We start from the raw sequence: 13,807 nt of genomic DNA, 5'->3' as shown, positions 1-13,807 counted from the left end.
TTAATTTTGAGTACGGGAGCACGTACGAATTTATTTCCGAAAGCTTTAAAGAAAAAAAAAGTTGGAAAATGGTTGTTGGGCAAGAAATTGAAAAAAAAAAAAAAAATGAGGTATCGGGTTTGGACGCCAATTTTTTTTTTTTTTTTTTGCTCAATAATACAATGAGATTTTAAATTAGGTGCGTGCAAAATTTGGTGAATCAATTTTGAGTACGAGAGTACGTACGAATTTATTTCCAAAACTTTAAAGAAAAAGAGTTAATACCCTGAAAAACCAAAAATTGGTACACATATGACAAATTTACCCCAAATTATTTTTTTGACTATGAAAAACCCTAAATCGTTATAATTGTGACAAATTTACCCGACTAACCATAAAAAACCCTAAACTAGTACATTTACAACAAATTTACCCAAAACTAATTTATTTGACTGAAAAAACCCCAAACTGGTAAATTTGTAACAAATATACATTCTGTTAAATTGGATTAACATCACAAAAAAAATCATAAGAATTGTAAACTGTGACAAACGGAACGTAAAATCTTTACCAAAAAAAATAAAAAGACAAATGGAACGTAAAATCTCAGATTGATATATCAGTCAATTATAGTGTGTCATTTTACTTAATAATTTTACGATAAAATTTAACGAAAACTAACAGACGATAAATTTATCACAACTGTACTAATTTTGGGTAAATTTATCAAAGCAATACCATTTTGAGGTTTTTCATGATTATAAAAATAGTTTAAAGTAAATTTGTCACAAGTGTACCGGTTTATGATTTTTTAGGGTATTAACCCAAGAAAAAAAAAAGTTGGAAAATGATTATTGGGAAGAAATAAAAAAAAAAGTAAGGTATCGGGTTTGGACACTAATTTTTTTTTTTTTTGCTCAATAATACAATGAGGTTATAAATTACGTGCCTGGAAAGTTTGATGGATTAATTTTGAGTACATGAATATGTACGAATTTATTTCCAAAAGTTTTAAAGAAAAAAAAAAGTTGGAAAAGAGTTGTTGGGCAAAAAATAGAAAAAAAAGAGGTATCGGGTTTAGATGCCAATTCTTTTTTTGCTCAATAACACAATGATGTTTTAAATTAGGTGCATGCAAAGTTTGATAGATTAATTTTTAAATACGGGAGTACGTACGAATTTATTTCCGAAAGCTTTAAAAAATAAAATGGTTAATACCTTGAAAAACTCCAAACTTATACATTTGTGACAAATTTACCTCAAACTATTTTTAATCACAAAAATCCCAAACTGGTATACCTTTGATAAATTTACCCCAAACCAGTACTATTTTTATCCTCTATTAGTTTTTGTTAAATTTTACTATTAAATTATTAAGTTAAATACACGTAATAGTTCACCGGTATACCGATTTGGGATTTTACGCTTCATTTGTCACAGTTTATAACATTTGTAATTTTTTTGAGGTATTAATCCAATTTAGTAGAGGTATATTTGTCATAAATTTATCAGTTTAGGATTTTTTGCCGTCGAATAAATTAGTTTGGGATAAATTTGTAAAAAATGTACAAGTTTAAGGTTTTTTTTATTATTAGTTAGGGTAAATTTGTCACAGGCATATCAGTTTGGGGTTTTTATGGTAAAAAAAAAATAGTTTATGGTAAATTTGTCACATGTGTACCAGTTTATGATTTTTTAGAGTATTAACCCAAAATAAAAAGTTGGAAAAGAATTTTTGGGCAAGAAATAGAAAAAAAATGAGGTATCGGATTTGAATGCCAATTTTTTTGCTTAATAACATAATGAGGTTTTAAAATAGGTGCGTGCAAAGTTTGATAGATTAATTTTAAATACGGGAGTACATACGAATTTATTTCTGAAAGCTTTAAAGAAAAAGAAAGTTGGAAATAGGTTGTTGGGCAATAAAAAGAAAAAAATGAGGTATCGGGTTTGGACGCCAATTTTTTTTTTTTTATGCTCAATAACACAATGACTTTTTAAACTAGGTACGTGCAAATTTTGATGGATTAATTTTAAGTACAGGAGCACGTACGAATTTATTTCCAAAAACTTTAAAGAGAAAAAAAGTTGGAAAATGGTTGTAGGGCAAGAAATAGCAAAAAAAAAAAAAAAAAAAAAAAGTATCGGGTTTGGACGCCAATTTTTTTGCTCAATAATACAATGAGGTTTTAAACTAAGTGCGTGCAAAGTTCGATGGATTAATTTTGAATACGAGAGAACGTATGAATTTATTTCCGAAAACTTTATTGAAAAAAAGAAGTTGGAAAATGGTCGTTGGGCAAGAAATAACAAAAAAAAAAAAAAGTAAGGTATTAGGTTTGGACGCCAATTTTTTTTTTGCTCAATAATACAATGATGTTTTAAATTAAGTGCGTACAAAGTTCGATGGATTAATTTTGAATACGAGAGAACGCGAATTTATTTCCGAAAACTTTATTGAAAAAAGAAGTTGGAAAATGGTCATTGGGTAAGAAATAACAAAAAAGAAGTAAGGTATCGGGTTTGGACGCCAATTTTTTTTTTTTTTTGCTTAATAATACAATAAGATTTTAGACTAGGTGCATGCAAAGTTTGATGGATTAATTTTGAGTACGGGAGTACGTACGAATTTATTTCCAAAACTTTAAAGAAAAAAAGTTGGAAAATGGTTGTAGGGCAAGAAATAACAAAAAAAAAAAAGGTATCGGATTTGGACGCCAATTTTTTTTTTTTTTTTTTTTTTTGCTCAATAACAAAATGAGGTTTTAAAGTAACGCGTGCAAAATTTGATGGATTAATTTTGAATACGAGAGTACGTACGAATTTATTTCTGAAAACTTTATCGAAAAAAAAAAGTTGGAAAATGGTCGTTGGGCAAGAAATAGAAACAAAAAAAAAAAAAGGTATCGGGTTTATACGCTAATTTTTTTTTTGTTCAATAACACAATGAGGTTTTAAATTAGATGCGTGCAAAGTTTAATGGATTAATTTCAAATGCGAGAGTACGTACGAATTTATGTCCGAAAGCTTTTAAGAAAAAAAGTTAGAAAAGGGTTGTTGGGCAAGAAATAGAAAAAAAAAAAATGAGATATCAGATTTGGATGCCATTTTTTTTTTTGCTCAATAACCTAATGAGATTTTAAATTAGGTGTATGCAAAGTTTGATGGATTAATTTTGAGTACCAGAGCATGTAGGAATTTATTTTTGAAAACTTTAAAGAAAAAAAAAGTTGGAAAAGGATTGTTGGACAAGAAATAGAAAAATAAATGAGGTATCGGTTTTGGACTCCAATTTTTTACTCAATAATACAATAAGGTTTTAAATTAGGTGCGTGCAAAGTTTGATGGATTAATTTTGAGTACGAGAGTACGTACGAATTTATTTCCGAAAACTTTAATGAAAAAAATGTTAGAAAGTGGTTGTTGGGCAAGAAATTAAAAAAAAAAATGTATCAGATTTGGACGCTAATTTTTTTTTTTTGCTCAATAATATAATGAGATTTTAAAATAGGTTTAAATTTGATGGATTAATTTTAAGTATAGAAGCATGTACGAATTTATTTCCGAAAACTTTAAAGAAAAAAAAGTTGGAAAAAGGGTTGTTGATCAAGAAATAGAAAAAAATTAAGTATCGTGTTTGGATGCTAATTTTTTTTTGTTTAATAACACAATGAGATTTTAAACTAGGTGCATGTAAAGTTTGATGGATTAATTTTGAGTACGGGAGCATGTATGAATTTATTTTTGAAATATTTAAAGAAGAAAAAGTTAGAAATGGGTTGTTGGGCAAGGAAAAGAGAAAAAAAAAAATAAGATATCGGGTTTGAACGCTAATTTTTTTTCCTCAATAACAGAATAAGGTTTTAAATTAGGTGCATGCAAAATTTGATGGATTAATTTTGAGTACGGGAGCACGTACGAATTTATTTTCGAAAGCTTTAAAGAAAAAAAAATGTTGGAAAAGGGTTGTTGGGCAAGAAATTAAAAAAAAAAATGAGGTATCGGGTTTAGACGCCATTTTTTTTTGGTTCAATAACACTATAATTTTTTTAAACTAGGTGCGTGCAAATTCTGATGGATTAATTTTGAGTATGGGAGCACGTACTAATTTATTTCCGAAAGATTTAAAGAAAAAATAATGAGGTATCGGATTTGGATTCTAATCTCTTTTGCTTAATAATGCAATGAAATTTTAAATTAGGTGCGGGTAAAGTTTGATGGATTAATTTTGAGTATGGGAGCATGTACGAATTTATTTCCGAAAGTTTTAAAGAAAAAAAATATTGGAAAAGAATTGTTAGGCAAGAAATAGAAAAAAGGGCAAATCTGAAAAAAAGCGATACACATGACAAATTTACCCCGGGTTATTTTTTTGCCACCAAAAACCCCAAACTGGTATACCTTTGACAAATTTACCCTAAACTGGTACACTTGTGACAAATTTACCCTATGTTAGTTTTCGTTAAATTTTATTATCAAATTATCAAGTTAATGGCACGTGACAGTTAACCAGTATACCAATTTAGGATTTTATGCTCCGTTTGTCACAGTTTACAATTGTTTTGATTTTTTTGTGGTATTAATCCAATTTAGCATATGATATATTTGTCACAAATTTACCAGTTTAGGGTTTTTTGCAGTCAAATAAATTAGTTTGGGGTAAATTTGTCATAAGTGTACAAGTTTAGGGTTTTTATAGTTAGTCGGGGTAAATTTGTCACGGTTTACCAGGTTTGGGGTTTTTTATGGTCAAAAAAATAGTTTTGGGTAAATTTGTCACAAGTGTACCAGTTTGGGGTTTTCTAGGGTATTAATCCTAGAAAAAAAAATGAGGTATTGGGTTTAGACGACATTTTTTTTTTGTTCAATAACACAATGAGTTTTTTAAATTAGGTGTGTGCAAAGTTTGATAGATTAATTTTGAGTATAGGAGCAAGTACGGATTTAGTTTTGAAAGCTTTAAAGAAAAAAAAAAGTTGGAAAATGGTTATTGGGCAAGAAATAGAATAAAAAATGAAGTATGGGATTTGGATGCTAATTTTTTTTTGCTCAATAACACAATGAAATTTTAAACTAGATGCGGGCAAAGTTTGATGGATTAATTTTGAGTACAGGAACATGTACGAATTTAGTTTCGAAAACTTTAAAGAAAAAAAAAAAGTTGGAAAATGGTTATTGGGCAAGAAATAGAAAAAAAAATGAAGTATGGGATTTGGATGCCAATTTTTTTTTCAATAACATAATGAGATTTTAAATTAGGTGTGTAAAAATTTTGATGGATTAATTTTGAGTACAAAAGCATGTATGGATTTATTTCCGTAAGTTTTAAATAAAAAAAAGTTGGAAAAGGGTTATGGGGGGAAGAAATAGAAAAAAAAAAATAAGGTATCGGGTTTGGACGCCAATTTATTTTTTTTTAATAACACAATGGGGTTTTAAATTAGGTGTGTGCAAAGTTTGATGAATTAATTTTGAGTATGGGAGCACGTAGCAATTTATTTCCGAAATTTAAAGAAAAAAAAAGTTGGAAATGGGTTGTTGGGCAAGAAAAAGAGATAAAAATAAGATATCGATTTTGGACGCCAATTTCTTTTCCTCAATAACACAGTAATGTTTTATACTAGATGTGTGCTTAACTTAATGGATTAATTTTGAGTATAGAAGCACGTACGAATTTAATTCTAAAAGCTTTAAAGAAAAAAAAGTTGAAAAATGATTGTTGGGCAAGAAATAGAAAAAAAAAAATTGAGAAATCGGGTTTGGACGCCAATTTTTTTTTTTCTCAATAACACGATGAGGTTTTAAACTAAATGCGTGCAAAGTTTGATTGATTAATTTTGAGTATGTGAGCATATACGAATTTATTTCCGAAAACTTTAAAGAAAAAAAAAGTTGGAAAATGGTTGTTGGACAAAAAATAGAAAAAAAAATGGTTAATATCCTGAAAAACCCCAAATTGGTACATCTTTGATAAATTTACCCTAAAACTATTTTTTTTTTGCCATAAAAAACCCCAAATTAGTTCACTTGGGACAAATTTACCTCTACTAACCATAAAAAAATCATAAACTGGTATATTTATGACAAATTTACCTCAAACTAATTTATTCAACCACAAAAAACCCCAAACTAATAAATTTGTGACAAATATATCATTCACTAAATTGGATTAATACCACAAAATAATCACAAAAATTGTAAACTGTGACAAATGGTTCATAAAATCCCAAATTGGTATATCAATTAATTGTTACGTGTCATTTAACTTAATAATTTGACAATAGAATTTAACAAAAACTAACAGAGGGTAAATTTGTTACAAGTATACCAGTTTGGGGTAAATTTGTCAAAAGTATACCAGTTTGGGTTTTTTTGTGGTAAAAAAAATAATTTATGGTAAATTTGTTACAGGTGTATCAGTTTGGGGTTTTTTAGGGTATTAACCAAAAAAATGAGGTATTGGATTTGGATGCCTTTTTTTTTTTTTTGCTTAATAATATAATGAGATTTTAAATTAGGTGCATGCAAAGTTTGATGGATTAATTTTAAGTAGTACGAATTTATTTCCGAAAGCTTTACAAAAAAGTTGGAAAAGAATTGTTGGGCAAGAAATAGAAAAAAAAATGAGGTATCGAGGTTTGGACGCCAATTTTTTTTTTTTGTTCAATAACACAATAAGGTTTTAAACTAGGTGTGTGTAAAGTTTGATGGATTAATTTTGAGTACGTGAGCACGTACAAATTTATTTCCAAGAGATTTAAAGAAAAAAAAAGTTGGAAATGGGATGTGAGGCAAGAAAAAGAGAAAAAGAAATGAGGTATCGGGGGACACATACAGCAAATGAAGTTTTATTTGCAAAAAAAGGTACCTAGATCATATACCGGTGATCTCTACAGATATCAGAACCAGTAGTTACAAGCATTTAATTAAGAAATTCTACATACAGAGGAAAATTGAAGGAACCATTAGCCAAAAGGAACTCAAATGCTCAGAACTCAGTCCCTAGAGAATGCCATTTACAGGTGATGTGCTAAAAACTGGCTTGTCTTTGCCAGCTTCATACATTGCGGTGCCATTGCTACTGCTCTTCCTCTGAGGCTTCACCTCTCTGAGCATGGTTATGACATTCCTTATGCAGGGCCTATCTCTCGGTAGCTTTGCGGTACAGAGGAGCGTTATTCTGAGCACCAAAAGCATCTCTTCCTGCACATGCTTGCAGTTTCCTACATTGGGGTCTAGAGCTTCTTCTAGAGCTCTATTGTCCCTGATTTTCCTCCGTATCCACTCAACAATGTCGACGGATTCTCCAAACTTGAGGTCTAGAGGCCTTTTGCCTGCGAAGAGCTCCAACAGTATGACACGGAAGCTGTATATGTCTATCTTTTCATCAACCTTCATGGTGTATCCGTACTCTGTCAGCGAACATCAAAAAATTACAGCATTATTAGCTAAGGAAAGGTGATGAGCATATGTGATACTTTCATCACTTTTTAGCATTGACCAGTAGCTATTTTGCAAGGGTAATATGGTTATTAACTGGGACACTGGAAAGTTCTGATAGTTGATCAATTCGATGGAAGATTATGAGAGTAATAATCAACTTACCAGGCACAATGTATCCATAGGACCCTGCCACTACCGATACTGTTTCGTTCTTTCGGAGCATCATCAGTGGTCCTTCAAGTAGTCTTTGGCTTGGGCTTAATGTGCTTCACGCGTGAGTACAGAAAAGACTCCAGCAAGGGCCACTCCCGTACCTAATAACATCACCACAATGAGAAAGATAACAAAACCATAACCATGAGAGCAAAATAATCTAAATAGCAATGACAATAGTAGTATTATGGAACCAAGCTAAACCGGTTGATTAACCAATAAACAGATACCATATCTCATTTTCCCTAGAAGCAAATGCCATTATATGCTTTCTCGCTAAGGTTTGGGGAGGGAAGGGGAAGAAACAAAAGCCAAGAAAATAATAAACTTGGAAAAAGGCTGTTCAGATGGTAGCATAAATCACCTAGGGAATTTATGGGTGAAACTAGAGTTCGGAAGAAGAGAACTGAGCTGACAATGACCACAACACGCTTCACGCAGTTTCCTATGAAGTGGGTCACTGGCGATACCCTCTGTAGTATCGTGTAAGAGACCTGCACAAATTCAACAATTAAGGTTGGTATTTCCCCCATTAAAAAGTACTATTGAAGACCTGCATGACTGAAAACAATCAATTCCTTCTCCTGCGTGTACTTCATTGTTCTTGTGGGCACGAACACTATGCACATTAGTGCAGATATTGTGGCATATCGTGATTAATCCGAAGCAGACGATTATCCAATTCTATAGACATGTAAACAAACAACATTATAGAGTTTGCTGATCCAATAAGAAGATCAACAATATCATGGGATAATTGATCCGATGCGAGATGAGTTAAAAATCACTATTGCCCCACAGTGATTTTCAATTGATGTCACAATGATGGAGACACAGCTGTTTCATTTCTCAAAAAGTTTCAAAATTTTTTGACTAGTGATGTCACAAATTGATCCTTTCGATTTTCTGCCATCCAGTAAATTTGCTTATCTAAACTCGATGTCCTATAGAGAAGACTCAAGGGGTTCTGAGTGCTTAAAGTAATGGGTCACAGTTATAGATTTGACGATGAATGCCAAAAGCAATTATGAATGAGGCACACAACATAGCTAAAGATTTAGATCGTCAAAGAAATGTGTGGCCCATGACCCAAAAATAATGAAAATATTGCATTGGGCAAAAAGCCTCACCTACTGGTATGCATGGAAGCACAACACTGCAAGGAAGGACCTGGTTAATACCTGCTGGACATTAAGGGTGCGCATGGATTTATTTCTGTGCTTTTTTTGTTCCTGGGAACAGAAACAAAAAAAAGTGTTTCTGTTCCGGGGAATAATTTTTGAACAAAAGAACGCGTTTGGTAACGTTTGGTCCGGGAATAAAAAATGAACAGAAACACGTTTGGTTAAATTTTATTATTTTTTTGTTTCTTTTAATTTTTTAAACATTTTTTATTATTTTTTATTTTTTCCTTTCTTTTTATTTTTTCTTTTTTCCGGCCGGTCACCGGCCTCCGGCGACCGGCCGACGGGGCGCAGCCTCGCCCAGCCACGGCGAGGCTCGCCGGCCCACGGCGAGGCCGAGCCGAGCCGTGGTTGGGCGAGGCTCGGCCTCGCCTTGGCTGGGCGAGCTCGGGCTCGCCCAGATCCCAGGCGAGGCCGAGCGTTGCCGGCCCGGCGAGGCTCGGGCTCGCCGGATGCTGGCGAGCTCGAGCTCGCCCAGCCATGGCGAGGCCGAGCCTCGCCGGATCTGGGCGAGCCCGAGCTCGCCCGGCCAAGCGAGGCTCGGCCTCGCCGCGGGCCACGCCGAGCCTCGCCTTGGCTGGGCGAGCTCGGGCTCGCCCGGATCCGGCGAGCCCGAGCCTCGCCATGGCCGGGCGAGCTCGAGCTCGCCAGATCCGGCGAGCCCGAGCCTCGCCGGGGCCGGCGACGCTCGGCCTCGCCGGATCTGGCGAGGCCGAGCCTCGGCGGGCCGGTCGCCGGCCATGGCCGAGGCCGGCGACCGGCCAAAGAAAAAGAAGAAAAAAAGAAAAAAGAAGAAGAGAAGAAGAAGAGAGAGAAGAGACGTTTTTTTGTTCTTTTGTTTCTTCCGAAGTGTTTCTTTTCGGAGAAACAACTTTTTTTGTTTCTTTTTCTGTTTCTATTTCGTTCCAGAAACAAAAAAACAAAAAAAGAACAAAAACGCAACCAAACGCGTTTCTGTTCCTTTTTTGTTCCCGGGAACACTTTCCGTACAGAAGTGTGCCGGAAACACTTTTTTGGAGTGTTTCCATGCACGCCCTAAATCCCTGTTGCGCCTGTTGTTAAGATGAGAAAAAAGGCATATCAGAAAAACTACCATATACAAAACCCTTTTGAGCAATTATTAAAGTTTGAAAGAACACTCACTGCGGCTTGTAGGGATGCAGGAGTGAATAATAAAACAAATGACATCATGGTTATAATCGAAAAGAGAGTTATATTGTCCAAGGATTCCTGTACATAAGTAAATTCAACTGCCAAAATAAGAGAACAATCGCATAATGTAGCTTCAAATACTTAACAGTCTAAAGATGAAGACAAAACGATTCATGATACCTCCTTATTGACCATGACTTTCTTGCTGAGCACATTACGAGATAGATTACTCAGATTCGAGGACATTGCGCTCCAAAACCCAGCCCTTAGAAACGATAAAAACCAAAGTCATGCGCACCGAACAAAAATAAAAGACCTAAATTATGACTCTTCCACCGATGAGCTAGCTAGAATACATATCTGAAATCAAACATAAAGTTTAGGCTATATCCATTTTTCTACTCCTATATCTTTAGCATTTTACTAAAGTTTCTCACCAGTTAAAGGAAGACTCTGTCATTGATGCAAGTGCAACTCCACCAACGATTGGTAACAACCCAGATGGTCGGAAAGTGTAGGGGCCAAAAATGACAAAAAAGTTAAAATGGGAGGCGGATATTAAATGCTACACCATGAATCTCATTAGTCTCTTGAGATCACGAGAAAATTAAGAAACATGAACCTTAAATGTTAAGTTCAACAGGTAACCATATTAACTCAGCAAACTAAATGGTTGCAAAAAATTACGAGCTTTACAACAACTCACAATAAAATGGTGCATCATTTAGTAACCGAAAAACTACATCAGAAGTGAAAGTTGGAAATAAAGGGCAAGATCTATAAGTATTCGCACCTCCCCAAGAAACCTAGCCAATAGATGGACAGAGAAAAATGGCTCCATGCCGACAGATTATCTGAACTCGGGGTCTAGAGGCCTTTTGCTTGCGATGATCTCCAATAGTACGACACCGAGCAGACTAGAGGTTGCGAGAGGGAGGCGGAGGGGCGTCGGCGTCAAAGTCAGGTTCAGGGGAGGAGGCGGCGTTGGAGTCGAGGGCAACTGAGTCAACCGGTGGAGGCAGAGGTGGAGGGCCATTCGCGTCGCGTTTCACTGGAAGAGAGGCACGACTTCGCTGAGGGGGGAGAGGGAGAGAAGAGTGGACGTCGCGAGATGGAGGCGTCGGCGTCGGCGTTAGGGTGGAGGGGGCGATGGAAGCAACCACCAGAGGCAGAGGGGCTTCAACCTTTCTTCTCCAGCAACCTCGCCTTCGAGCCTTTCAGTGTGTGGGGTCTTGCTTGGCGGGCGACGCTTTCCGATGTTGAGGGAGCTCGAAGAGGCATGCTCCTCCTCCGCGTGCTGCATCTGCGATCCCGGGAACGCCGGAACGAACACGACAGAGCAGCAACGAGCCGTAAGAGAGAAGTCAGCGAGCATCGGAGTAGGGGCAGCCATAATGTAGTTCGTCGGCGACGGCAGGGGAACGGCCGCTTGATGCATGGCGAAGCAGAAACGAGCGCAAAGAGAGAAATTTTCAGATTCAAATTTTCTCTGAGGATTGTATGGTTGTAGACTTTCAGTTGGTGACCATGGATGGATGAAGCAAGAGATATATACTTTTTTCTTTAATTTATTACTCCTTTTGGAGTTTCCAAAAAACTTCAATTAGTGGCTAGACTGGAACAAGTGTTTTAAATGTTTATTTTCTAGTTGCTTAGTATATATTTGCGGCAGTTGTTAATTAATGTATTTTAATTCCTAATTATCCGATGCAAAATTTGAGAAAAAAAGGTCTGGGTCGCGTTCCTTTATTTTTTATTTTATTGAACAAGGACTATAATGAACCAAATGCGTGCATGCATGTATAATCGAGGAAAACATAAGGTGGAAGAAATGTTACTAGAAATACATAGGTTCTTTCTATAAATCCATCCAATAATTTCGTTATGCAATAACGGGGACAAGATCATAATAAAAATAAATAAATAAATAAATAAACCTTTACAATATGATTCTTTAGATTTTACGCCTTACCCCTCTTTGAAAGGAGAGCTCATAGAAGTTCTCTATAATGATTTGGGATTTTGGACCTTCAACTAATCACCCATTCAAGTTTATTCTTTGCCCCTACAAGTTATGAGTCGGTTTGCACAACAATGATACTTTTGAAGTGATGGGGAATCAACACTTGTAGGATTCAGGAAACTGCGATCATCCTTGCTAAGCATCTTGTCACCTACAAAGGAAAAGAGTGGTATTAATCAAGCTAAGTTTAGGCATGAGATACACCATTTTCTTCAAAAGTTAGGTGATCCTTTTGTCTCGGTTCCTTTATATCTCCTCGTTTGCCGATGGCTTGCCCCCACTTTGTTACTTGTCAGTGGTGTGCATGAAGTTTTAAGAGCGAACACTTCTTAACACTCTTGGAGATGACATCATGCCCGATCGATATAAGATTAGCCCTCACATTGACTCTATCTACCTCTGTAAGTTTCTTTCTCAAGGGCGTGTGTGGAGCTGATTGGTCTCCGCCATGCTATTGGGTTTATGTAATCTACATTAAGTACAACATCATACGTTAGCATATGAATGAATAGTGCGGAGTTAGAAAAAATGGGACCTGATGGCAATCCTCCCTTATTAAATCGTATCCCGAAGGTATGAATATTTCCGGGCAGTCTTCCAACTTGGTTTGCACAGAAAATGGGTTCTCTGAGCATCTATAAAATTCAGGGCTTTATTCCTCCACTAGATCATCGGAATTTGTCTTGCCACCTAAGGTGCATTATGAAGTCACGAGTTTTTATATTTTATTTTTTGAGATGTATTGAAATTTTTGCCTTGGATAAATTTTGGAAGGATTGTGCAGAAGCCCAACCTTCAAAGAGATTTGATGATAGGGCAAATTTGACGTGCTTTCACATGCCTTCAAACACATGAAAATTTCTCATGAACTTGCAATTTACTGAAAGGAACGAGTTACATTATTGAAAACGAAAAATTGAAATCCAAGAAAGTAGAAAAGACTCCTATGTAGAGGAATATGTGTATAATTAAACATGCCCCTACTCTCGGCAATTCAAACTCATTCTATCATCCAAATCCTCGTCAATGACAATGCTAGTATCATTGGTTGCCTGGACATTTTTATCACCTTCAGCTTTGCCGGTCGAATTAACATTAGTGGGCTTTACCCGGTTCGTTGGGTTTGACCTTGGAGGAGGACGTCGAGTCGCAAATACCTTCTCCAGCTTATCCACGCGATCTGACAAACGTTGCACTACATTGTTCAACTCGTTCATTCGACGTCCGAGGGGTGTCATTCCGTCGCTCTTTCCTTCGAGCGCCAACTTCTTGGTCATTTCTTCGACGCAATCTGACAAGTATTGCTTGATCATGATTGGGAGACGATGTAATATATAAGAATGACAAAGAAGATAGAACACTTACAGGGATAGCGAGGGTAGAAAGATACAAAAGCATGCACATGTACATGTGAGGTTTAACTCCTAAAAGTGGAAAATTCAATAATCAAAATAGTAACAAAATTACTCAGAAAAGAACCTGAAATGCATGAGCAAGCAGGAATGGATGTGTATTTGACACTCAAATGAGACGAGGATTCTGCAAATTTAGACTTAGAAAGCAAACATGCGATAACAAATGCATTTATTAATGAAAATGTTGATGAATTTGACTAATGCATGACCTAAGCTATTTTGAGATAACTAAGATGTAATGTCGATTCATTCTTTGTTGTGTTTTCTTTTTAATGAGATGAACTCCCCAAATGCAATATGGACACAACTCAGATAATGCTATGATTATATGCACTAATCTAACATGCATTGATGAAGTAACATAAAGTCCTAAATGTCATGCTTGCTATGCTATGATG

This window comes from Eucalyptus grandis, chromosome 7 (assembly GCF_016545825.1).
Source record: "Eucalyptus grandis isolate ANBG69807.140 chromosome 7, ASM1654582v1, whole genome shotgun sequence".
In the NCBI taxonomy this organism is placed as follows: Eukaryota; Viridiplantae; Streptophyta; class Magnoliopsida; order Myrtales; family Myrtaceae; genus Eucalyptus; species Eucalyptus grandis.
Note: the sequence above shows the minus strand (reverse complement) of the source record.